At 35.8% G+C, this 27,620-nt stretch overlaps 2 long non-coding RNA genes across 2 annotated transcripts in view; one reads left to right on the top strand and one right to left on the bottom strand.

Annotated features, from left to right (window-relative positions):
- Nucleotides 1–700: 700 nt before the first annotated feature.
- LOC138698348 (uncharacterized) lies at nucleotides 701–4,929 on the top strand. Its single transcript, XR_011331840.1, has 3 exons — nucleotides 701–1,250; nucleotides 1,383–1,551; nucleotides 3,031–4,929. It is a non-coding gene; the product is annotated as an uncharacterized lncRNA (long non-coding RNA).
- Nucleotides 4,930–21,607: 16,678 nt separating this feature from the next.
- Nucleotides 21,608–27,620, bottom strand: part of LOC138698347 (uncharacterized) — a 55,162-nt gene continuing 49,149 nt past the window's right edge. The window contains exon 3 of the long non-coding RNA XR_011331839.1: nucleotides 21,608–22,233. This is a non-coding gene — a long non-coding RNA (uncharacterized lncRNA). The remainder of the gene's footprint in view (nucleotides 22,234–27,620) is intronic.

Here is a 27,620-nt window from a genome sequence, read left to right as displayed (position 1 = left end):
GCGGGCTTCACGGGGAAAGGGGCCTACACGCGAGGGGAGGCTGCGCGCGCAGCTGCTACTTAACGCAGTGAATGTGGAACGACCTTCCCGACTATTCCAGAAATCCGTCGAAGTGGAAGACTCGCGAATTTTCGAGGCTACGTCGCTGTGGTTATAAATTACGGTCGCGAAGGAACGACAGCAGTTTTCAGTTATTCAGTCAGTGAGAAAGCCAGAGCAAGCAAGCCAGACTTGTGTGCCGGAGTTCGACTCGAGTGTGCGTCCGCATCTGCGTCAGCATCCGAAGGCCTGAGTTCGAGTGCAGTGGATCGCAGTTGGAGGGACCTGAGTTCGAGTGCAGTGGACCGCAGTTGGAGGGACCCGAGTTCGAATACAGTGAACTGTCTCTGAAGGTCTGTGGTTCGAGATACTGTGAACTCGAGTGACTGAGATAGAAGAACTGTGAACTGAGAACTGATAGTTCTGATTTGTAAATAGTGCTTTGTAAATATTAGTTAAGATTAACAGTTCATTGTTGTGCGTAATAGTCCAAGTAAATTGTCATTGTCGTCGGTGGAGTGCTATAACGAATACTGTGTTGAGTGAAGATCCAATTGTTGACGAGAGCGTTTAAGGTGAATTGTAGAAAGGAATTATTGTTGTGACAAATAAATTACATTGTTGTTACTAATAAAGTTCACAATATGTTAATTGAGGGGTTGGGTGCAAGAAAGGCACTTCTCTCAAATGCAAGTTTTGAGAAAATTGATGTTGAAAATTCAAACCGTAATAATGTTATCTATGCACGCCTTTACATTTTGGGTACCGGTACCCTGACCTCTATGATCACAGTATTGAACTACAACTTTGTGATCATATGCATAACAGATCAGAGAACACAATAAAGCGTTTTACTCAAAAAGGGCACATCCTCTAAAATGCCCTTCTTGCACCCAGCCCCTCAATTATTATTAGCCCCCCCTATTATTAAATTCTAGATCCGCGCCTGATATAAAAGGTAAGTATCTCATATTGTGCTTTATGCTTGTTTAACTTACAGGTTTATTCTTGATATAATTCATACTGATGTAGTGAAATACGCTCATATTCTCATGTTTTTAGATAAATATGCCTGGCTGTGCTGCAGTAATTCAGCCAAGAAGGGCATGTTAATGAAGCGCTTCCAAAAAGATCCAGCAAGAAGAAAGGAATGGCATATTAAAATGAAAAGGGATAAGTGGAAGCCAATTGATTATTCATATTAATGTGAGGTATGTATTAAAATATAATTTGTGGAAAATAATAATACAAACAGCCAACAGATGTTAGGTCTAAGTATGATATCATAATATTCATTGTATAGATCTATTATGTTAATACCAATATAATTTTGATTTATTTAGGTTCACTTCGCTCCTGATATGTGGGAAAAAACTCGTGTTGATGGCACACGAAAACTAAAATCGAATGCTGTACCAACAATCTTCTTTTTCTCACCACCATCAGCAATGAAACGAAAACCTCCAATCAAGAGAAAAGCTTCAGCTCCAAAAGCCGCCAAATCTTCGTCAAGTAAGTAAATTGCTTTCCATTAAAATATTTTAAGAGGTCATTTTCATTTTAATATTCATATTGTTAATCCGATAAGTTACAGGCCTAATTACTACTATTAATCATAATTGTATGTGTAAATTATATTTCATTAAAAAATACATAAACCTAATGTTATTCTATACACATTACAATACATTATTATATTTTTGTGTATTTTAAAAGGATATTTTAAATTTAAATTATCTTCTAGTATACCGGTACCTTAAAATTTTAATATAAAACTTAGATTTAAACTGATGACACCTAGCAATGTAAATGGCGGAAACGTTTGTTAATTAAAAATTACATATTAATGTTACGTTATTTGGCGGAAATATAATATAGGCCTACACATAAATAATTTATAATAATAATAATGATAATAATAATAATAATAATAATAATAATAATAATCTTATATAAATTTCGGTACCCAATTTCTTAATACATGTTGTCCCTTATGTATGAACACGTAAGTTGCTTTACATTAACTTAACCTCCCTGTAAGTACTATTTGTATTACTGTGTATTTAATTGGTTTTAATGTTAAACGCCACACAACATACACAAAATTATATTCTGAATTAGGCTGAGATATAGTTAACACGAAGCATTTTCCACTGACCTTAGTGGTTTCAGCTGACGTCATTTATTTATTTGTGTTTATAGTCCCAGTCAGTGGGTGTGAAAGCCTCCTTCATCCAACAAACAGAAAATTACATTCGAAATTAGGCTAAGACATAGCCAATATGAAGTATTTTCTACTGACTTAGCTGCTTCCAGAAGTGGCCTCTGATCTGGTAGCTTCTATTGATGTGCATTTACAAAGAACACAAAATATTAAGTGAATATTTCGAATTAGTCTACCAAATCCCTTCATAACGTATTGGTAGAGCATCTGCCTATAAATCGAAAGGTTTTTGGGTCGATTCCCAGTGACTGCACGTAAGATAAATTGAAATGTATTAAGATTAAATATGAGATGAAAAATATAAGTAAGGAGTGGTGTAAGCAGGATAAAAAATAGATAAAGGAATAAGAAGAAGGAGAGGTAGAAAGAAAGAAAAAGATAGATGAAAAAAGAAACAATACAAAATTATACAATTTCTTACATACATATCAAGGTAAGTGCGAAAACGACATAGGAACATCGACTGGTACTAGGAAATTACATAAATTTCAAACAACACTGTTGGCTTAGAGAACAAAAAATGATGTCATACGAAGTGAGCTTACAGAATAATTATGTAGTCAGTATATGTTTGCCATGAAGAGGTATGACTCCCTTTCTCAATTTACCTCTACATTGTATTCGGTAGCAATAAATTTTCCCTTCATCTGACAGATACACAAATGCATAGAAGGAAGAAGGCTGCAGATTTTATCTTAAACTTTTATTACCTATTTTAATGCGTTCTATTGTATAATTCAAAATCAAAACTTGTTTTGCCTGTTTAGGTCCAGTTCTAGATTCTCAAGTGGTTCCACAAAATATGGCAGTTTCTATTGGCAGTGGTGCTGAATTACAACCGTCTTCATCACATGCAGCATCATCTTGTGAAATTCAACTCCTGAGTCTTCTGCATCAAGTGAGGACAGTGACAACTGCTGTGAGACTGAACAAGCCATACATGAAGAATCAACTACAAAACTGGCAAGGTATGAGAAACTATATTTAAAAGAAAAAAGGAAGGATGAAAACTACAAGAAACTTTTAAGGAATTCAACCAAAAGATTAAAAAACATGAAAAAGTGTAGTGTTGAAAATGATCTTTCTTTTGTAAATAAGATTTTTAATAATGATCAGATTATTTCATTACAAAGAAAGCAACAAGGAAAGACGAACATGTTTGTGAAATGGTCAAATGTGACTATTATCAAAGCCCTAAAGCTGAAATTTAGTTGTGGTGGAAGTGGATATGAGAAACTGCTCAAGCAAGGCTATCCATTGCCTTCTGTACGTCCTTTGCAGAGAAGATCACAGAATCTCAAATTTGATAGTGGGATTTTACATGAAGTTTTTGAATTTCTTAGAATAAAAGTGGAATCCTTCGAATCTCATGAGAAGGACTGTGTTTTAATATTAGATGAAATGGCTATCACTTCAGGGAATGTATATGACTGCTCCTTAAGCAAATACTTTGGGAATGTAACACTGCCCGAACACTCAGGCATGGCAACTCATGTTTTAGTTTTTATGTTAGGTGGTGTAATTACACGGTGGAAACAAGTAGTTGCCTATTATTACACCAGTGATTCAGTAAATGGTGCTACTTTTCAGTAGCGGCTCATACATATTTAATGCATAGTGCCAAAATCAGTGGTATATCCAGGATACCCTAAGGGGGAGGGTAACTCTTTTTCCTACTATAAGCAATAATAATAATAATAATAATTAGAGACGAGAATTCCATGCAAATGCATGTTTTTATAGGAACATAGGACATAGCTCAAACTTAGTACTTATCCATTTCATTACTTTCCGGTTCCAAATATGTGTACTTTTCCCGTGCATATTTGCATGTTTTCGACTTTTTAGGGATAAAAACATGCATAATGCATATTTAGGTAATTTTTAGCTTAATAATGCATACAATATACATTAAATTCAGTTTAAATGCATGTTTTAATGGTTTTGTGTGGACACCTTAGTTACTCGATTTTATGTCCCATATTTTAGCTTCAGAAATCAGGATTGAAGAAAAAAAAAGAAAAAACTAAATAACAGAAAAATTAAATAAAATGTTAAGATTTTCACAATAAGGTGTTAGAGGACCTTTCCCTGGACGGAAGTCCACTTTTACAACACTTTACCGACGATCCTCTATACACTGCGTGTCATAAATTTATTACGTTGGATATTTTGAGAATAGTAAGTAGAGAGGAAATATAGAGGGTTCAAGGAAATTGCCGACAAATAATTTAGGTCAAAAGCATCCTCTTTCAGGGAGGTTGTAAATTCTCTTCCTTTTCTAGTACTAGTAGCAATTTAGATTCTTCTAAAATTGGAATCACCGTTAAACTCTGTTTGCAGTGTGTGAATGTCGTAAGTTGTTAATGTGCTTGTTTATTCTGTTTGCGCGTGTTAATGTGGTTCTAATATGTTTCCAATTTAAAGATTCCAAAAGTGTACTCTTTGCACAGTGGATTACTGTAAAGGAAAAGATTTTATTAGGTCAGATGAGGATGTCGTATTTTGCGACTGTTGGAGTAAAGAGTAAAGCAATGCTGTTCTGTTTCTGAATATTTTACATGACAATTGTTCTTTGTAAAAAATTACAAAACTTGTTCAAAATAATTATTAAATTACGATGTCCGTTTTTAAATCGTATCTAGGTAACCGTAAGGTCTATTATAATTTCAGATGAAATGCAGTAAAAAATTTCAAGTCGACCAGCATGTCGCATCTGTTTCACATATAGCAAGAATGCAACAAAAGAAATAATCTTTAAAGAATTTCATAGATCCCTCAGTTATGCCCGTGGGAAAGTGGATGTTGCGGCGAAAAACAAATTGGACAGGGTCCTAAATGCTAACCCGGACTGCGGATTCTTTTGTTCAGTGAAGAAGGTTATTTGTGGCGAAAACTTGAATGAATTTGACCTGACACTGTCACAAATATGTTCATTCAAGTTTAAACCCGTAACTTCTTGCAATATAGAGACAAGTGCAGGAACCTCACAGAAACCAATTTAAAAATGTTATTAGGTTTTTAACTGTGCAAAAAAAGTGAAGTGAAATAAGACATTTTGAAACAAAAATAAAAGTGCATATTTTAATGTATTTTTCGCTTGATCATGCATATTTCATAGTTTGATAGTGCATGAATGCATGCATAATAATAATCACTCACCAAAATGTATACAACTGGAGCACTTGAGCACTTTTGTTGACCAGGTTAATATGCGCGATAGATAAAACCCATTCGCCTATTCTTCTGACTTGAAAATAAATCCATCATTTTTTTGTTGAAGTTGTCTATTTTGCAAACAAAAGTCCTCAGATTCATCGTGCCCTCTTAGTGCTAAATCTAGTGCCCCACAAAATCGTATACAATTTATTATTAAATTTAACACATATCTGTTTTTATCAACTTGCTCATTGTGTTTTGCAATCGCGAGTCTGTAGTGTGAATTTAACTGATTTTCAGTGTTCGCTTTACCCAGCATAGACAAACTGAAGACGTTATTCATATTAACCTTTGACTTATGATGTGTTTTTATTTTACCCCATAAGTGTACTAAATCTGTCACACCCACTTTTGACCAACTAAGTTGACCTCCGAACAGAACACACGGGAAAAAGAAGAACGCATTTTTCACATCACATCCACACAACCAGTTGTTTTTTTAAATAAATATCTGGGTTGAATTTGCGAGATCTGTTAACTTTAGCACTTTGCTGCTTTTGATGAATATTTAAGTGCGGTGTTGGTCTGCCTAATTCTTTAACACGAAGTTTGTTTTAATATGTTAATGTTGAAAACTGAGATTTCAATAAAGCGCCAACCGAATTCATTTTTTAACAGTACACAACACGATAACACGACCACTATTACGAAGACAACCTCACGACTTAACACGGTCACACTACACTTGGTACTGTTGGTAGAAATAATAAAGTGAAAACTTTCTCAAGCCAAGTTTTCAAGAAACCGGGAGAGATTTTATTATCTTATTGTTGCAGTCTTCGCTAAGAAACTTGTTCCGACAAAGCGGAAGGACAGACAGAGCGCGAGTAAGGGATCGGCGTAGTAAATGGGGATGTATACAGTTTTACAAGCATTGGAAAAGCCAGCGGCAATTTGTGCCTGGCACATTTCAGATCATGCTTTAGATGCTGAAAAGGACGAGCGAACATGAAGATTGCGCGCGCATCCCATTATATTTCTTATGGGATGTAGTGCCTGACACAGATCCATCCTCCAAACATTGGTTACAACGTGTTTCGCTGCAAAGATCATATTGACGGTAGAGTTTGTGTAAGCGTAACTTGTTTCTCTCAGGTTTTGAGCGGAAAATATGAATTCTCCTTTTCCTTCTGTATTCTGGTAGTGCCATGGCACAACGGCACTACCTCTAAAGCCGCCCCTGCTGTTTTTCATGACATCATCGAATGTATCTTTCAGAAAGCTGAAGAGTTGCAATTGAACATTTTGAAGTGTAACATCTGATATGGGTTCTTGTAACCAAGCACTATGGAGGGCTTGGGGTGTAACAGCAGGCAGATATTCTGAGATCAAATGCACAGTTGCCCATCCACTGCACTCGGATAAAGTTGTATTTGTCTTTGCTGATGTGCCACATTTATTTAAAAACATTAAATCAATGTTCATATCGAATAAGGTGATTAGAATACTTACTTACTTACAAATGGCTTTTAAGGAACCCTAAGGTTCATTGCCGCCCTCACATAAGCCCGCCAGCGGTCCCTATCCTGTGCAAGATTAATCCAGTCTCTATCATCATACCCCACCTCCCTCAAATCCACTTTAATATTATCCTCCCATCTACGTCTCGGGCTCTCTAAAGGTCTTTTTCCCTCCGGTCTCCCAACTAACACTCTATATGCATTTCTGGATTCGCCCATACGTGCTACATGCCCTGCCCATCTCAAACGTCTGGATTTAACGTTCCTAATTATGTCAGGTGAAGAATACAATGCGTGCAGTTCTGTGTTGTGTAACTTTCTCCATTCTCCTGTAACATCATCCCGCTTAGCCCCAAATATTTTCCTAAGCACCTTATTCTCAAACACTCTGAACCTATGTTCCTCTCTCAGAGTGAGAGTTCGAGTTTCACAACCATACAGAAGAACCGGTAATATAACTGTTTTATAAATTCTAACTTTTAGATTTTTGGACAGCAGACTGGATGATAAGAGCTTCTCAACTGAATAATAACAGGCATTTCCCATATTTATTCTGCGTTTAATTTCCTCCCGAGTGTCATTTATATTTGTTACTGTTGCTCCAAGATATTTGAATTTTTCCACCTCTTCGAAGGATAAATCTCCAATTTTTATATTTCCATTTCGTACAATATTCTGGTCACAAGACATAATCATATACTTTGTCTTTTCGGGATTTACTTCCAAACCGATTGCTCTACTTGCTTCAAGTAAATTTCCGTGTTTTCTCTAACCGTTTGTGTATTTTCTCCTAACATATTCACGTCATCCGCATAGACAAGAAGCTGATGTAACCCGTTCAATTCCAAACCCTGCCTGTTATCCTGAACTTTCCTAATGGCATGTTCTAGCGCGAAGTTAAAAAGTAAAGGTGATAGTGATTAGAATACCCAATGATATTAAAGAGAAACAAAAGCTATCCACAAATGAAGTTCTGGCAAGCCATATTTATGAAATAATTGCACATGAAAAACAGCATTCTTTTAAACTGGCACCAAAACTATCAGAACGAGACCTGTTCCCTAGTCACTTCGGCAAGATAGAAGTGTGAACATCAACAAGTGTGGTAAACCATACTGTAAGCAGTGCTCTGAAATTTCTTGCTGAAGAACTTGATAAACCTGCTTACTTAACTACTGCATGGTTTTTTGGACCAAGTAGAAAGATTGTTTCATTTAATGACCTCTAGACATCCATCATGTGCTTTAAGTAAATTTAATTTAAATGTTTACAGAGATTCCATAGCATTCTTAAAACATTTTAGGGATCTTTTTTGTAATATGGAAGTTGGTCAGAAAAAAATTTGGAAACCATCTCAAATTGGTGTCCTAATTTCAACGCAGACCATGTTAGAATTGCAGGCTAATTTATTGGAAGACAGAGAGTACAAGTTTCTTTTAACTAGCAGGTTTCCTCAGGACTGTATGGAAAATCTTTTCAGTGTGCTAAAAAGTAAACAGTGTGTTCCAAATGCAGTTCAGGTTAAAAATAACCTCAAGTTGATCTGTGTGTCACAATACTTACGAAATGCACCTCGTAGTAGCTACGAAGAAGATGACAGGGAATTTCTTTCTGGATTCTTGGACACATTACATGAGGTAAAGCCTAAGTCTGAAGAAGTAGAAATTTCTGCAGAAATGAGTCATCCTATGGTGAACTGAATTCCTTATATAATGTATCTGGCTATATCGTTCAGAGTATCAAGAAAACATCAAAAACATGTTCAACATGCATATCTCCTGTAGGCTTTAAAACGCCTATGTATGAAACATTTACCAGGTTCACAAACTTTCAATGCTTCAGGGAAGACACTATTTTTCTGTTCAGAGGAAACATTTCAATTCTTTGTTGAAATGGAAAATATTTTTGTAATGTTCCTTCCAAGTGTTTCTGTACAAGATGTAAATTTGAAACAATTCTACTTTAAGGAGATGAGTAAATTAGAGCTGAACATACCTGACTGTCATGAACTGAAAACTAAAATTATTAGCAGATATATTGTATACAGACTGAAAATTAATTCTAAAATCTGCAAACCAGCTACTAATACCTATGCAAGTAAATCCATTGCTGGACATTCACTGTAGTATAATTTAACACTAATAATTCTGGTATTGTATTCAAATGTGTTTGTTTTTATTGTGTACATTTTATTGAATTCTCTGTTTCTGATTTTATTATGTAGCTTAAATCATATATTCTTGTAACTTAACACTAATAGATATGTATTGCAGTGTGTTTACTTTTATTTCTATTGTGTACAATTTTTCAATTGTCTGTTTCTGATTTCAATGTATATGATAGTAATTTAACATTAATATGTATTCCACAGTGTGCATTTTTATTTTCATTGTGTATATTTCATTCAAGGGTTGCAAAGGGTAGTGATGTGCATTCCATAACCTCTCCTACTCAATTCCCATCCTTACCTTCTCGTGGTGCACCCTATTCTAATGAATGAGGCTCTGGAGACCGAGTCATGGCGGTATAACCATTTCATCTTATACTGAGGAAATGCAGTATACACCAGTTTGTCAGAAGCTGTAAAGTGATAGCCCTACCATAGGATTTGCCTCCTCTTTCCTTGCAACTAGTTGGAGGAAATCATTATGTTTGCAAGTCTACAAATATAATTTTGTAGATCGTTGTTATAGCACTATGGCCTGTTAGAATGATATTTTATTAAATTCTCTGTTTCTGATTTTATTATGCAAATCATATTCATTTTAACTTAACACTGATAATATGTAATTACTTATATCTAATATGTTTTTTATGTTTGGCTATGAAGTAAGTTTTACTCCTATTCAGTGTAAGAGAAAACCTTATGGTCTTAACTGTAAAAAGGTAAAGGTAACCCCGTAACATGCCATGAAGGCACTTGGGGGACATGGAGGTAGAGCCCCATGCTTTCCATGCCCTTGGCACTAGAATGAGGTGGTGTGGTCGGCACCACGCTCTGACAGCCTTTTACCCCCGGGAAAGACCCGGTACTCAACTTTATAGAAGGCTGAGTAAACCTTGGGGCCGTTCTGAAAGTTTGGCAACGAGAAAAAATCCTGTCACCACCGGGGATCGAACCCCGGACCTTTCAGTCCGTAGCCAGCTGCTCTACCAACTGAGCTACCCGGCCGTCCGGTCTTAACTGTACCACGTTAAATAAAACATTTCCTCGTCGTCATTATATTTGCAGCTTCCACATGGTCTTTTTTTTTTACACTGCAGTATGCCATTTCCTTGGTATGTATGCCTAACTGAAAACTTGCATATTGCAGTGAAAAAAAGATTAAATGTAACAAGCAAATACAATAATAGTATTCTTATAGGAGAAGTTATGTAACTATAATGTTCACCACTGTTACCAGAAGATTTTGCATAGGCCTGTTTGTATAATTATTAATTCCTCACGCCTTCTATTCTGTATGTGAATTCATGACATTCAACAACACTTCATGAAATTGATATTAAAACTATGTGTTGTACAAGTAAACTATATTGTAAACCTCTTCTGTTTGTATTTCAACTAGACTAAATTAAGAGTTTACAGTAGTATTAAGTTTCTTTGACTTGTTCCATATTCTAGCTGTGAAGCAATGTATGAATACCATGGAATGTTAATAAATACAATAAGTTTACTGTGTAATGTATTGTCAGCATAATTTTCCAGGTACCATTCACAATATTTAAAATGCTATGAGAGTTGACATGTATGCTGTTTACTTTGATTCATTATGACTTCTGTTATTGTTTTGTATTTCCGAAAATGTATTGAAATAAAAAAATATTAATTAAATGTACTGGGAAATACAGATATTAAAAGTGTATCCGTACCAACATACTTTTCCCTTCCTCATGTGTAAAAGTGATATGTTGATTTTATGTCATTTTTCCAGCTCAGTTTATATTTAGCCATCGGAAATGGGAGACCTCTCAAGAAACTTTCTCAGGTACGCAATATTAATACTAGAAACTCCAATTAGATTAAATTAAAGGATAGGGACTCAATTTCCAGATATATTAAAAGTTATATCCATATAGCCTCTGCTTGACTATGCAACATGGCGGATGGGCGGAGCTTAAGCTGTCTTGTCGCCACTGTAGTACGAGGTAACCCCTGGCGTAAGCAACTCGCAGTGCATATTCTTTAAGGTCGTTTTTCCTATTTTATATGAAAAGTTATTGACTTTAGCACAGCAGACTTGACGCGCAATATCTCCTGGTTCTATAGGCGTTTGGACATCCATGATCAAGACAGTTCGTTGAAGCCGTACCCTTTCTTAATCTTCCATATAAAAACAGAATACCAATAGCTAAGGCAAAGCTTGAGGACATTTCCAAGGCTATACAGCATGTTCCAGACGAACATAAAGCTTTCTATGAAGAGTTTAGGGAATGATCTGTTTCCGCAGGAACATAAATCAATGGAGAACGACCCAGGAGTTGATGTGGAACCAGGAGGGACAGTAAACTAGGAAGAAAAGCTAGAAGAAATCATATAAACATTATTATTAATAAATATGTAAGTTAGTTGAGTTTGAAACACAAATTATAATTGTTTTAAGTTTTTTTCTTTAATTTTTTGTTAAAAGGGTATAATTTAGTAGATTTTGGAATATGATTACTCTTAATACGGTAGATTTAATGAAAGATTATTTGTTGAAGTCCATGTCTCTTAAACAGTTCTATGTAGCCCACCTGAGATCTAAAAGTCTGTCTCTTGGTTTAGATGTGAATATGTTTTTTGTGTTTTCCCACAAATGTGGTTTCATGGAAATATGCCCTTTTAATATCGGCACGTTCATATAATTTGAACTGGTAATGGAAATTACGGGAAAATGACTGAACGGATTTTAATGAATAACTCCTCATTTTGAAGTTTGGAACCCAAAGATTTGCAGAAAAATAGTAGTTTTCTGTGAAATGTCAATTTTCCTACATAATTTTCCTATTTTCCAAAATCTATCTGTCGTCAGTTTTGAGAATAACAATAAAACACACACACTACAATAAGCAATATTACACGAAGGCCATGACCTACAGGATTGCCAACATATTTACAGCAAATCAGAGCAAATTCTGTGACATCATAATGACAATAATGTGTCGATCTTCATTTGTGTAATTTTATAATGTCTCTGTGATCCGTTATTAAAAATTTTCAAGACTTGCTACAAATAATTTACAGGTCTGATTTTGTGGTGTGTAATTTTCTGAGTACAGCTGTGTATTGGATATTAAAAACTACGAAACTTGAGGTGGTTTGATGACATTATCACCATTAAAAGTGAAATATTATTATAGTTAGCGCCATGACGTGAGTATTTGTCACTAATATACATATTAATGACATAGCCTATTGATGATATAAAGCTCAAACTTTTGGAGTTATATACGTAGACGTAGAGAATATCTTAAATTAGATCTTCATTTGTATAATTTACTGAGTGACGGCTGTATAATATATACAGTATATGTTGCTGAAAACTACAAAACTTAGGTACATAAATTTGAATTTTGAATTCATCTTTGTAGATTATCCAATAAGTCATATTATGATGAAAGAGTAATATGGTTTCAATGTTTCCGTCTTGACATATTTATAATGTCAACTCAAAAAAATATTTTTGTTAACACATTTTAATTATTTTTGTGAACGTTTTCGCCCTGTTTGGGCATCTTCAGACAATATAGATATCTGTACATAGTGCATATCAAAATTACATAATACATGTGACCAATTATACAAACAATAACTTGGCGTTTTAAAAGGCTATTAAACATTTTTTAAAATCTAACTAAAAGTACAGCAACAAGATTAATCACTAAGTTGTATAATAAATATACATATTAATTAATATCATACTGTGATCGTCCAAGACAGATAGAGATTGCAAACGGGCTATTATGTAGGATCGATAAGCTGTATTGTTACTATTATGTGTGTGAAGACTCGTAGGTGGACACTTATTTGACAATAGGACGCATAATTAAATGTACATATTTTAACAGAGAATAACATGAAAATATTTGCAAATCAATGAAGGTCATAGATAACTAGTATGATTCTGAATTGGTGTTTAGGCGTGAATAGAAAATGTTATGTTGTGAAAATTAATGTCTATGAAAGAAAATAGTTCGTGGAAATAATAATAGAAATAAATTAAAGAAAACATCAATTATAATTATAATACAATAATAGGGCATATGTTTACTTAATTACTGCTGTCGTTAGGAATATCAATAATGAGAAATAATTGTGTTATAATTCAATTTATTCAAATTTAATTGTGTACTGAATTTAACTTTCAGTTTATTTTGTTTATAATATATTAATATGTATTCCTGTAGTTACACAAGTATTTTCTATGAAATTTGTCACTTAGGCCCGTCTTTTATGTTGTAGTTTCTTGCTTAATCCCTATTAAAACAATATACCATGATTTTAATGTGTTTTTCCAAATACGCGTTTGTTTTCTGAACAGTTAATGAGGATTATTTTAGTATCACGGAATTAGGATATCACTCACGGAATTATGAAACCACTATCACGGAATCTGGATCCTTGTCACGGATTTAGGAGCCACTGTTATAACAATGAAGAATTATGTATTATATACCGAACTTGTGAAACTGTTGACACTGAATGTTATAGCTAAAGGTCGAAATAACGTCGTTTAGGTGTTATTTGAAAAATTTTAATACAATTTTGGTATAAATAGAGACTTTATTAAATACGTCACGGAATTAGGCAACTTTACCCTACTTGTTGCATTACCGCGCTGAATGGCGATACCAATGCGCTGACGTATATTGAGGGTCACATAAGAACAGTTCCTAAACAGCAAATATTGCCGTCTTGTCAGTGTTGCCAACTGTTACCAGATATCACACGATCCTACGTACTAAATGACTTATTTACTTACTTTACTTCATGTTGGAAGGTTATTCTAAATAATTCAATAATTTGTAACATATTTTCGTAGGCAAACTATACGAGAAAGGGATTTTGTCTGGCAATACGAAATTCATTGGTTTGACTAAACAATTGACTCACGAGATCTAACCTAAAAATGTATTTTGTTTGACCACATGCAATTATTAATATTAACTCCGAAAACTTACCTGACTATAGTATTGAATTATAACCACAACGCAACACATAAAATGACTATTATGTATTAATATTAATACTGATATTAATTAATTATTAGTATGTTCAAATTTCACTAGCTTTCAGTAATCGGCTCAGAAATCTAGTACAATTTTAATTTCATGGGACTCCAGTACTGACAAATATTGTCGACATTTGTCTCAGCTGCCAACATACCAGTTACAAAATCACTACCATTTGTAATATTCATCAGTGTCGAAATTCGAAACGAAGTTGGCAAAAGAAAATTCAACCTCCAAACTAGAAAATCACCAAAATCCTCTAGCATATGTAGTAATGGGGGAAAAATGGTTAGGTTTCACCCTTAGGGTATGAAGTACGCTAATCCGGACTATAGATATTGACTTCTTCGAGGGTCCCCAGCAAGCTGCTCTAAACGTCTGCCTATGGTGGAGATAAGAGCTTTGGCTTCACTACACCATGATCCAAACGTTTCAACCGCAAAAGGAATAAAAATATAATTATCTGTAAGATGTTTATATTTATGATGTTTACTGACAGAAGCACTTTCTGCTGCAGATCCTGATGTCTTAGAGGTTGAAGACAGATGAGAAGGGGCCAGTGTATCCACAGTCGTCATCTACTGCCATGATTGTTTCACGAGTGGAATCAACGTCGACCCTAGTCGCCTGGCTGTTCCAGCGTGGCTCTTCCTCTTCGGGGTGCCCGTTACCTGAAGGTCTCCGGTATATCCAGCTGTTAGCAACCCGCATAGGAGCTCACTGACCAGTTGCTGGTGACGAGGTCCGAGGATCGACGGCCAGAGCGCGCCAACTAGTCAAGAGATCCTTCATCTGGGTGAGTGTACTACCAGTCTCGAGAGACGTTGTTACAGGCATCCAACAAGGAAAACTCAATGCGCAGAAACCAGCGGGCGTGACTGTCTCGCGCAGATGACGTATGCTCCCGTTCCCAGCATGCTCTCACGCCTACTGCAGGGGGGTAAGAGGGGTATAGCATGCGCGCCGCGAGGAGTTCGAGCAGAGTTTTGCTTGTAGGATACCTATAACCCTTGTTATAATTTCTTAAAATATTGGTGAAAGTTAGTAATCCGAGTGAAAGCACTTTAGACCATGGCACAACCAGATCAAGATCAACGAATTCAATTCTAGAAGACCAATTGAACACTCATCTAAGACAACAAAGAATAAGTGCTGAATTATCCGTTACACCTGCTGCTAAATTGTTTGAAAAATGTTTTTCAGGCAAACCATCTACGCTAAATGAATTTATTGATAATGTTGAGTCAGCTAGGTCATTAATAAATCCAAATCAGGAGAATATATTAATAAAATATATTTTAGCAAAGATTACAGGTAATGCTAGGAGAACTTTAAACATCCATCCAACAGATGAAAAAAAAAATGGGAGGATATAAAGGAAAAACTAGAGACACGTTTTGCTGTACAACGAACATTTATGTACAATACGAACCAACTCTGTCAGGTAAATCAGAAACCCAACGAAAGTATTACTCCAAGGGAGGCAAAAATCGAACAAATGATTCAATCTACTTTAGACAGTACTAATCGCTTCACTAACTCTTGGTCAGAGGACGAGAAAAAGGTTGGACAAAAGGTAATCATTTAATTAGGAAAAAATGTTTTTGTAAATGGAATTTTCTTTGATTCTGTGAGAGAAGCAGTGAAAGCAGTTGCGGATGAGAAATCCTTAAAAGAAGTGATAGACAGAGGGGTTATAGAAGATTGTGACAGAAGGTCTAGCGCAAGATGTACCTATGATATAGTTCTGGGAGCCAAGGTCTTGTTACGGAAAGGAGAATAGGAAAAAGTTGGACACTCTGTGGGAAGGTTATTCGGGTTAATAAAGTTAACCTCGAGTTGTGCAGAATTGGGGGTACGGGAAAAAAGAATTCACTGTACACATCAATAGAGCAAAGGAATACAAAGAATAATTGTGTTTCTTTTCTTTTCAGAAGCATACCAAGATGATTTTATGTAAGTGGTTAGCACTACTCATTGGTATGGCTACTGTTAAGGTTGAATGCTTTTCAGCAACTCAAAATGAAGAAATCAAAGGACAGGCAGGCATATACTTTGATTTTGTAGCAGACGTGTGGTTCACTCCGTATCTCTGGGATGTCATTACTTACGTAGACATAGGAGAGGTACAACGCCTGTATGATACGCTCAAACAAGGGACTGCAACTATACAGAATGAATGTAAAAATTTGTTAGTATACACATGGTATTACAAAACGGATTGTGAGCAAGGATTAGCTCACATCCTGGCTAAAAGAAGTAGTGTACAAAGGCTAAGAGAAACTCTTGAAGAAATTATTGGAACAATAGTCAATAATAATAATAATAATAATAATAATAATAATAATAATAATAATAATAATAATAATAATAATAACAGGAAAAAGCGTTCTGTACTAGGTTTTGTAGGCGAAATTTCTAAAATTCTATTGGGCACTGCAATTTAAGCTGAGGCAGAAATGTATAAGGAAAGAATAGATGAAATGCAGCAAGAACAACTTAACTTCTTGCATATTAGTCCAGAACAGTTAACACTTTTAAAGTTAAGTTTGGTAACAGTCAATGAAACAACTACGGAATTATTATTAAATCAAAAAGCAATAAAAGAAAGTTTCAATACTTTTCTTTCACATTACCAAAATCAGTGGGAAGGTAAGACGCATGAAGACAATACGATTACAGCAAATCTAAAGATTAAACATGTTGAGTTAGGATACCAAGGCTGTTATGAATATTACGATTTGTTGATCACAGTGACAACAAATGCGCGACTTGGAATTATTCAACCTTAGGTTATAACCAGGCTTCGAGACTTCGGACCCGATAGAGCAGTTCAGTGGGAAATCCGCATAACAGCGTACTGAGTATAATGGTAAAGCGTAGGCTACAGTGGGTGCGGGTACTGTAGAATGAATGCCAACAAATACGCAAAGAAAAACGCTCTGGATTTGAAGGTTCTGACGAATCATTTGGTTTTCATACAAACTGTGTCTGAAACTATTACACGGTTAGAGAATTCAGAGCAAGAGATGCCGGAAGCCCTCAAATTAATTTAGAAAATGACGCAGAGAATTAATGAGACATCGGGTACACCGGTTACTGAACGTCTAAAACAGAAGTGGAAATCACTTTTATGTAAAAATAAGGGATATGGAACATTGTGTAACATAAACAGCAAATTAGTCACCCGAGAATAAAGGACTGTCTGTTAGAGTCTGCAATGATGTTAGGTTTTTTCGTTTTGCTCCTATCACGTCATGCGACGTAGAGCGCAGCTTTCTACAGTACAAACTTCGGCAGATAAGCTTAACCGAAAAAGATTTATGTTTGAGACACTGAAAATGTATCTTGTAGTACATTGCAATTCGGTACTGTAATTGCAATTTCTAAATACGACCAATAGGATAGATGAAGATATTAAAATTGATACATGTTTATTTTCACCATTAACACTGTGTATAATTAATTACAAATGCTTATAAGGGACAGGAGAATAAATGCTTTTCATATTCTCTTGACATTTTCATTGTGTAATGTATATTTACTTTCAGAATGTTTCCCCATACTACCGTACTCTATTATAAATAGCAACGTTGTTACCTCAACACATCTCTATCTACCTGCAGCGAGTCAACAATCTATAGTGCATGCACAGTAAACTTATTGTATCGGGTCCAAAGTCTCGAAGCCTGGTTATAACTTAAGAGAAAATTAAGAAAGTGTTACGTGAAACAATTCCTATCGATTTTCCATCACACCAAGTAGACCAGGTGATGACGGTAACTATTTATAAAACATCACCTGCGTTGATATACATTGTGAGAGTACCTTTACTATCACGCGAAAAGTTAAATTTATATGAAATTGTTCATTTTCCGGTAGTTATGAATAATAATAGGACAGCAAAATTTATACAACCCCAATATCTTTACATAGCAACCAATATGTTGAGAACAAAAACGGAATTTTTATCTCAACAGCATGTTAGAGAATGCAAAAAGATAATTGAGGCACTCAGAAGCAAAGTGATACAAGTGACGTTTAATAAGTTTTGAGACAAATGACTATGAAGTTGAAAGGAAATTTTAAAATCTTTTACAGGAATATGTTGCTGTAAATTTTCAGTTGTATAAGTTGGTACCTATATTTTTTAACTTCTAAATAGAAATTATCTATTCTAAAACAGTTTAGGTAAAATTGGGCCCTAAAGTCACTTGTATTATTTTGCCACGGAATTATTTTTTGTGGAGGAGTAATACAAGTGCAAGGGTTTTAAGTATTTGTATATTATTTAAAAGAAGAACAAGAACATTACTTAGAACATTAAAACATTCCTGTCTTAACAGCATTTGAGCTTTCTTATTAACATATTACGACACAAAATGTGTCTATATAACCGAAAGAAGTGGGTTAATGATATTTTTAATTTTCAATGAAATTCAGCCTTAGTCGCTGTCCATTGCGTCACTAGCCTCATCTGAACATGTCACATCTCTCTCTGCTGTAACATCTGTGTTTCTGTCATGAAGTGCACCTGTAGGCCTCCTACCGCGAGTATTCCTTGAACTTCCTCTTCCATGTCCACGTCCTGCAGTCCTTATTATAAGCCCCTCCTCATGCTTCAGGTCATCAAAGAAAGAGTGGTTATGGGTGGGATGAATTTCTTCAGCTCTTGCAAGTTGCTCCACTTAGCAAAAGTTATTCTTATTGGATAACTGTATAGTTGGTCCAGCTCAATGTGTGCAGGCCTTCCACGAAGATGTTTCGAGAAGTCAGCGCTGTATTATATTACCTCTCTCCATGATGGCAAATGAATTAGTCATAAACTTGAGAAACACTACAACACTACATAAATAACGCACTTGTATTAGTTTGCCTCTCAGTCAAAACTCTGTAAGCATTGCAATACAAGAGTTAGGCCAACAGGGAGCAGCACTGACTGCAACTGCACTTATATTACTTTTTCTCTGAACAGAAGTGACATTAAAGATTTAGAATATACACTTATCTCACTTTTTAAAAAAATGTCACTTGTATTAGACCTACTTTCCTTGTGAGTGCCTCAATTGTTAATATGATTTGTACGGAGAATGTACCAATAAATCATATAGTGAAAGAGAATTGCCTCATCTACCTGACACATCCTGCTACTACTGAATATCCAAAATATGTAAAGCATTTGAACAATATGTAACTTACATATAATAGATACCATGTGGATACCGTTAACACATAGTAATGAATGGCTGTATGTAAATCATCAAAAGGATGAAATGACTGTAGTATGTGAGAATGAAGTAAAGGAAAAAGTAAAATTATTTAATAGAGGGAAACTTGTGTTAGCTGTTAATTGTTAAGGGTTGACCTCAGTAGGTGTGTTATATCCACTACAGCAGGAGTTTCCAACCAGTGTGTCGCGAAATTTTGGATTTTAAAAATAAATTTTATGCCATCCACAAAGTCTCTTAACAATGCATTTTTTATTTGCAACGAAGTCTTTTATATGGTACATTTTATTTTGAGACAGACTTTACCAATGAAACGTGAACATCTGCAACAATATTCAGTTCAGTTTTTCAACCATAAGGCCACGTACTATATAAAGAAACTCTGTGCAACCCACCAACCGCAGATTTCACATTAATTTAAATAGGCGAGTTTTCAAGAACAATAATCTTTCATAGGACATCTTTTATCGGATATCCAGCATAGACAGATTGGTATTTTTGACACATATCTTTGTTTTTTTTTTCTAATGCCACTTAATTTGCTGCTTGTTCTTTTAGAATTTTCAACTGTGTGTTAACATCGACTTATCTACAACACTACATAGAAGTTGTTATCAATGCTTTTTTCTGGCGGAACGCGCTGGAACGGCGTTCCGGCACCTTTTTGTTGCAGTTTTCATCATGGAACCGAAATATGTGTGAATAATTATGTTTTTAATATAATTTTTCTTTGAATTTCGCTTAGACCTTGAAAGTCTTAGTTGGACGAAAAGGAGGTTAAAAACGACAAAATTCCCGTGTAGTGAACAGTAGTCTAAGCATCTCCCCGTCCGCTCTACAATATTCTGCACAGAGTTACATCACCTTTTCCTCCAGAATAAATGTACTAGTTATCATTATTATTAGTATTAATAAAATCAAATAAGTGTGTCGCGATATCGTGGGCGTTCAGTAAAGTGTGTCGTCAGTCAAAAAAGGTTGGGAACCACTGCACTACAGCATACTAAAATTAATCAAATTACTACTGATATCATCCCTATAGCTCCCATGCATATTGACTGTTGTATTTCAAAGAAACAAGAAGAAATAACGACAAAAACTAAGATGCAATTGCCATTTCCAAATATTCTATCTACGACTCATGATTTTAAATACATGGGAGTAAGAATTCATAATCTTCAAAAACAAATATCAGAAGAACAATCCAAAATTCAATATGAAAGATTGGCGTCACTATTCTTCTTGGCTCTATATTTCAGTAATCGGAGTAATGTTACTCTTTTGTGTGTGATGCTGTTGCTGTAGCAGTTGCAGAAAGTGTAGACTGTGGATGTTGAAACAATGTAACTTGAGAGAGACGTGTTCAGATTACAGGAAGGAATGTAGTGCTTGTTGTCGTTTTATTATTATTAAGAATAAGGCAACTTTGAACTGTATTAGGGACAAATATAATATGCTATAAACATTGTTAAACCAGAAATAAGTAAAATAAAGATATTTAATCAATCACTAAAAGCAACTCTAAAACGAATCAGTAAAAAAACACCTGCAGTAACCAATGTTGAAGAATGTACCAAAGCAGATACCGGAGTAGGAGCTGCTATATTGCCGTAAATGTCAGACGTAATATTGCTAACTCCAGCAAACATATTTGTTTAAACTGGGTTCGAGGGCACTCGGGTATATTAGGGAATGAAAGGGCAGACCCGCTATCCAAGCTTGCTTGTTCCATGAATGTCGTTGATAATTACCATAAAATTCCTGTCAGTTTCATAAAACATAAATTAAGGGAACACATGTTAGCACGCTGGGATGTTCAATGCCAAGGAAGTAATAACGGCTCTCTAACTAGAGACTTAGGCCCGGTTTCTTTAATCTTTGTTAAAATGCACCTAACATAGCGTTAATTAACTGTAAAGCCCGGTTCAGACGGTGCATGTTTCTGTGATGGATTCCAGGGTGGCTGCGCGGATGGGTAGCCTGCGTGGTCACTTTCCGGAAGTAATGCGCTCTGGTGGCTCCGTGGATGGCTAGCTTGCAGGATTTCGAGGGTAGGTTCCTTGCTATTTTTCGTGATGGTTTGCAGGCTGGAAACCAAAGATGATCATATAATATCACCATTGAAACCATGTCGCCATGTTCGTTATTTTCCAACTAAACCTGTTTTTTCTATATTCTTTAGTTTCTAAGAAACAACAATTAAATATCGGACTTTAGCTGTTTTGCACTTATGGCTTAATTACTTTATTACGACATTTACTACTGTTAATGTAGGACTTTAGTTGTTTTCCACTCACGGTTTAGTTTCTTTTTGACCATGAGTGTTGGCAACAGATGAAGCAGCAGATGATTCTCCAATTTGAACTGTGAAAAGAGCCAGCTCCGTGCGAACAACTACCATCACCGTAGGAAACACGGGAGCCAGCCAGTGACCACGCAGGCTACCCATCCGCGCAGCCACCTTGAAATCCATTACAGAAACACGCACCGTCTGAACCTGGCTTAAGTTAAAAGTCTGAATTGCTGTTAAAAATATTGCATTTATTCAACTTTACATTTCACATTTTAACATTCTGTTTAACTCTCTGTTTGGACCAGAGACTCTAGAGTTCAACCATAACCTATAACCAAGTGTAGGCTCAGTTCAAAGAGTTTGTAATGTTACAAATTCTTTGGCTCAGTTCTGTTTTCTGGACTCTCACAATTGCGATTCTCGCTTGTTTCCGTTGTTTGATTCAGAGAGGATAGAAGTCTTTCTATTCTCTCAGGTTTTATTTCTGCTTCTTTCCGTCGTCTGTATCACAGTAGCGTGGAGCGGTGTATTGGTATGTCTGTTGTGAAATGGAAAACACTGGAACAATAAGAAATCGTGGGACTAATTCTTTTCGTTCGAGAGAAGCCTTCTGCTGGAAATAATTTCGCAGTATAAACCAATTATTGAGAATAAACAAACAAACGGATCTAAGTTGAAAGCGAAAAGTGAGACTTTGCATCAATTTGCTTATATCTTTGTATGAATTTATGTTCTGTCGAACCACAGAAATCATCCGCTCTGTATGATGGATATAATTTTCTAAATAATCAACATAGGGGAAGGTTGCCTATATCGTACCACTTTTCAGTTTTTCTTCAGTTATTTAGAAATGGGAAGGAATTTTAATTGCATATACTGTTGGACATTGAGACAGTACCTTGGGATACAAAATATATATTTGTTTCGGAATTTTTAAATAATTATAAATTGTTTTAAAAGATATTATTTAAAACTTTTGCAAGCGGTACGATTTATGCGCCTAGTTTCCTAAATCGTACCTATAGGTTGCTTAAATCGTACCCATTTATAAAAGACATCATTTTCACAATAATAACTTCATAAAAATAACATATTTCATTACATTATTATCATTTAATATGGAGTTTTATTAATACAAATGAGAAACAGAGATGTTTTAAGATACAAAGATTTTTGTAATATATAAATCTTAAATATTATCAAGATCTAGTAACACGAAAACACGAAGGACCACTTAAGATTCAATCTTATTTAACACATATGAAAGATACCTACTTGTCAGATTCTGTCGTTACACGTCACAGACAAAATGAGAACGTTTTCTTGAGCCGTAGAAACTCCTGCACATGTCTCATGCACCCATTGATAGCACAGAGAGCAAGGAATCATAATGACAGCTTCCTCACAGATAAAATAAAACCAGTCTTCTTCTTTTAGATTAACATCAATAATTTTAGATGCCTTTTTCGTTCTTTTTGATAGTTGATTTGTTGTTTTTTCTGTCCCCCCCCCCTTGAAATTCTTCCTTTCGATTACTTCTGCTGCAATTGATTCTTACAGGGACTTGAAGTTAGCACAACAGCTTACTGAACACTTTTTCTCGTTCTCGTTTGAACTGAAATCTTTGGTTTAGAGATTTATTATTAAGTTATTTTACGACGCTTTCTCAACAGGTTAGTTTATTTAGCGTCTGAATCCAGTGTGGTTCTGACCACGGTAGAGGAAGGTCGTGTGTTTCCGATCCGGCTTGTGTACCGTGACGAGAACTGATTGATTACGAGCACGTAAAGTTTCTTATTATTTATAGTGTAAGTGACATAGTGCGGTCAAATAAGGTACATTAATAACAGACACTATACATCTAATTAATATAAATAGTGGTGCTTTAAGTGAATTTCAACAAGAATGACGACCTTTCGTCGTGTCAACACCATCAAGGTTCAATTTGAGACAACGGCAACGAGACCTACAGCAATGGAACTGCACAGATGGATACAACAACAGTTAAAGATAACAGCAGATCAGTTGGACATGGTACAGCTCAACACACAGGAAAGATCACTTTATCTTAAGGTAATTTCTCCTAACTTATTTGAGAGAATAGTACAAACATATGAAGGGGAAGTGCCTTTTAAATATGAGAATGGTGAAAACACACAAGTTAAAATTAGCAAAGCGGATTTTCCCTCATTCACAGTGCGAGTATTTAACCTCCCCCCGGAAATACCAAACTCCGTAGTGACACAAGTGCTAAACCGATATGGAACCATTGCCTCAATACGAAACGAACAGTGGAGTACAGCCTTTCCCTTCCCAGTCAACAACGGAATTAGGGCAGTAAAAATGGAAATTAAACAACATATTCCTGGATCAATAAAAATAGCTGGTTTCCCTGCTCAAATAACATACGTAGGTCAACCGCAGTTGTGTTTCGTCTGCCACGAGGCAGGTCATCTGAAAGAAGAATGCCCTAAACGAAAAACCAAATTGAATGTGAGTTTTCAACCCCGGAAACTACTGCTAAGTGACGTTGTTGCGGGGATTAGCGAGTGTTCCGCGCCAGCTTCCCCTGCCGCGGAGCACACCGAATCTACTATAACGACGGAGCAAATACATGACGAACAGCCCAACCCAATGGAATTAGAAGAAACACATCCGGCGCCTCCTGCACCCGTCATCAAGTCTGTAGAAAAGTCAAATGACGTAAAATATTTGAAGGCAACGGAGGACTTGGTAGAGCAAACACCTGAAGAACAGGATAACAAAGCAGAATACAAAGACATGGAGGATAAAATTCAACATCAGGAGAAACATCCAGCAGAAGAAGATACAACAATGTCTGTGGACTGCAAAGTGCAGGAGCAGCAGGTAGATGCAACTCCCAACAAAAAACTGAAGTCAACAGTAGAACACGAAATTATACGAGATCCTAGGCTGCGAAAAAGAGAAATAACAAATTCAAGTAACATAGTAGAAAAAGAGTCGCAGAACACTAGTACAATAGGTAAAATTAAGAACAACCCGCGACCCCATCCTTACGCGATATACGGTCGTACTAAAGAAGGAACCAAGAAAGAAAACGCGGTTGAAACGGGTTCTAGCCAGGAGATAACACTGCCGTAAAGTTTGGCTGTGTTTCGTAGAATAAAGCCTTTTCTTGAAAAAATTTATCATGAAACGTGGTGGTACATTTCCTAGCAACTATACTCTACATGCGATCACTGTTCTTTACTTTTTCAGTATGATAATCTTAAGAAACTATGCTACGTTAAATATAAATTGCATACAGAGTAAATCCAAGCAAAACGCATTGAGTCAATTTATTAGAGACAATAACATAGATGTATTACTGTTACAAGAAGTAAACATGGATAATTTTAGTTTTTTAGGACCACAATTTGATTTTGTAGTTCATACAGGAGAAAACAATAGAGGTACTGCTATAATCTATCGTGCTGGTTTTAATGTTAAAAATATAGAAGGACATCCAAGTGGTAGAGTAACCTCCTTGACTTTAAATGACACCCACATAGTGAATGTGTACCTCCCATCCGGAACTAATAATCGTAATGAACGAGAGAACTTCCTTAGTAAAGACTTACCCTTCTTTTTACGACATCGATATAATCAGCTAATTCTCGGAGGAGACTGGAATTGTGTACTACAAGCCAAGGACCAATCTGGGAGTTACAACCCCTCGCCTGTTTTAAAAACACTAGTGACGGACTTTGAGCTTGTGGACACATGGGAAAATAAGCATGGAAACAACGTAACGTTTACATTTCACAGACAGAACAGTGCGTCCCGACTTGACCGGTTTTACATCAGTGAAGCATATACAAATGACATATACAACGTGACAGTAATTCCCACTCCATTCTCCGACCATGATTGTGTGCGATTGTCAACAATAACAGAAACAATACCTCCTTTGTACGGACGCAGTTATTGGAAGCTAAACAACTCTTTAATTCAACGGCATGATGTGAAGCAGAACTTTAATGATTATTTTGAAAATATAAAACGCAGAGTACAAAATTCCCCTCTAAGTATTATGCAGAAATGGACTCGTATTATAAAACCCGGAATTAAGTCGTTCTATCAGACTGCGGGATATCTGCGAGCACAGGAAAGTAGAGCTACACTTCAATTTTATTATCAGATGTTGAATGAACTTTATTCTCGTCACAAGACAGAAGGTAATAAATGGGAAGAAATCCGTCAAGTTAAACGCACAATATGCACTTTACAGGAAAAGACAATGTATGGAATAGTAATTCGATCGAAAGTTCCAACAATAAACGAAGACGAAAAATGTGCCCTCTATCACTTAGTAAAAGAAAAGCAAAAACAACATGTCAAATTCATTACAAATCTTCAGACGGCGGCTGGGAAAACCCTCAACACAAACAATGAATGTATAACAGAATTTGAGAAACACTTTACGTCTCTGTATGAAAATACAAATACTTCGCAGCAGCAAACACAAAAGATACTCAAACATGTGAATCGTCACTTAAGTGTGATCCAGCAAGAAGAACTGCAACATCCAATCACAGAAGAGGAAATCCGGAAAGCATTAGACTCAACGTCTAAACACACAGCACCCGGTCGAGATGGTCTAACATATCAGTTTTATAAAACACATTGGATAGTGATGAAAGAATATTTGTTGGAACTGTTCAACTATATTTTTAATACTCATGATATAATTGATGGATTCAGTGACGGTGTGGTGACGCTCATCCCGAAGAAGAAATCTCCTAAAACAGCAGCCGATTATAGACCCATCACACTATTAAACACCGATTATAAATTACTGATGAAAGTTCTAGCCAATCGTTTTCGACCAATATCTGAACATATTTTTGAAACAGGGCAAACATGTGGCATCCCCAATAAGTCCATCATAGACAATCTCACTGCCATCAGAGACACCATTTTATATTTTGAAGAACATCCAAATGAAAGTGGTGCACTGGTAGCACTCGATTTTGAGAAAGCTTTCGACAAAGTGAACCACAATTATTTATACGCAGTCATGCAGCACTTCTGTATACCACAGAAAATAATTAATACCATTAAAGCGATATACGCAAAGGCACATTCTCAAATTCAAGTTAACGGGTTTATTAATAAAAGAATTCCAATAAAATCCTCAGTCAGACAAGGGTGTCCTCTATCTATGTTTCTTTTTGCAGTCAGTGTAGAACCATTTATACGACTTGCTAATCAGGTACTGCGCTCTAGAAATCGAGTACCAACACCATTGTTTACAATAAAAGTGTATGCAGACGACGTTGTCCTCCTACTTCGTGACATTGAAGAGTGTGAATATCTACCAGATATTTTGCAAACTTATTGTGAGGCCTCAAACGCGCAAATAAACTATCAAAAATCAACTTTATTGCCCGTCGGGAAATGGCCTCAACAACAAACAATCAATAATGTCCCAATTAAAGCTAAAACAAATATACTAGGTCTAACGGTATGCACCTCTTTTGACGATATGGTGGAAAGCAATTGGTCTAAAGTCACTGCCAACAGCCGAGCCTCAATGTTTAAAAATATCACCAGAAATCTAAATTTGTTTCAGAAAATTTGGCACGTCAATGTATTTTGTCTATCAAAATTATGGTATATCGCGCAAGTACTGCCGATGACAAACAAATATTCATGCATCATGGAAAAAGCGGTAAACTATTATATATGGAAGGGGCATTTCTATAAGCTTAAAAAAACGCAATTATATCTACCGATAAAGAAGGGTGGGTTGCAGCTAACAGCCGTAAAACAGAAATGTCAAGCACTTTTTATACGAAACGTAATGCGAGCACTACAAGGAAGAGGGGACCAGGCAGATATAAATTTCTGGGAACATCACACACCATTACTACGAAAGAGGACATCCACATTACCCCACTTGTTAAAACAATCTTGGGAAC

The sequence above is a fragment of the Periplaneta americana genome, chromosome 4 (genome assembly GCF_040183065.1).
Source record: "Periplaneta americana isolate PAMFEO1 chromosome 4, P.americana_PAMFEO1_priV1, whole genome shotgun sequence".
Lineage (NCBI taxonomy): Eukaryota > Metazoa > Arthropoda > Insecta > Blattodea > Blattidae > Periplaneta > Periplaneta americana.
This window is presented reverse-complemented; position numbering and strand designations above follow the sequence as displayed.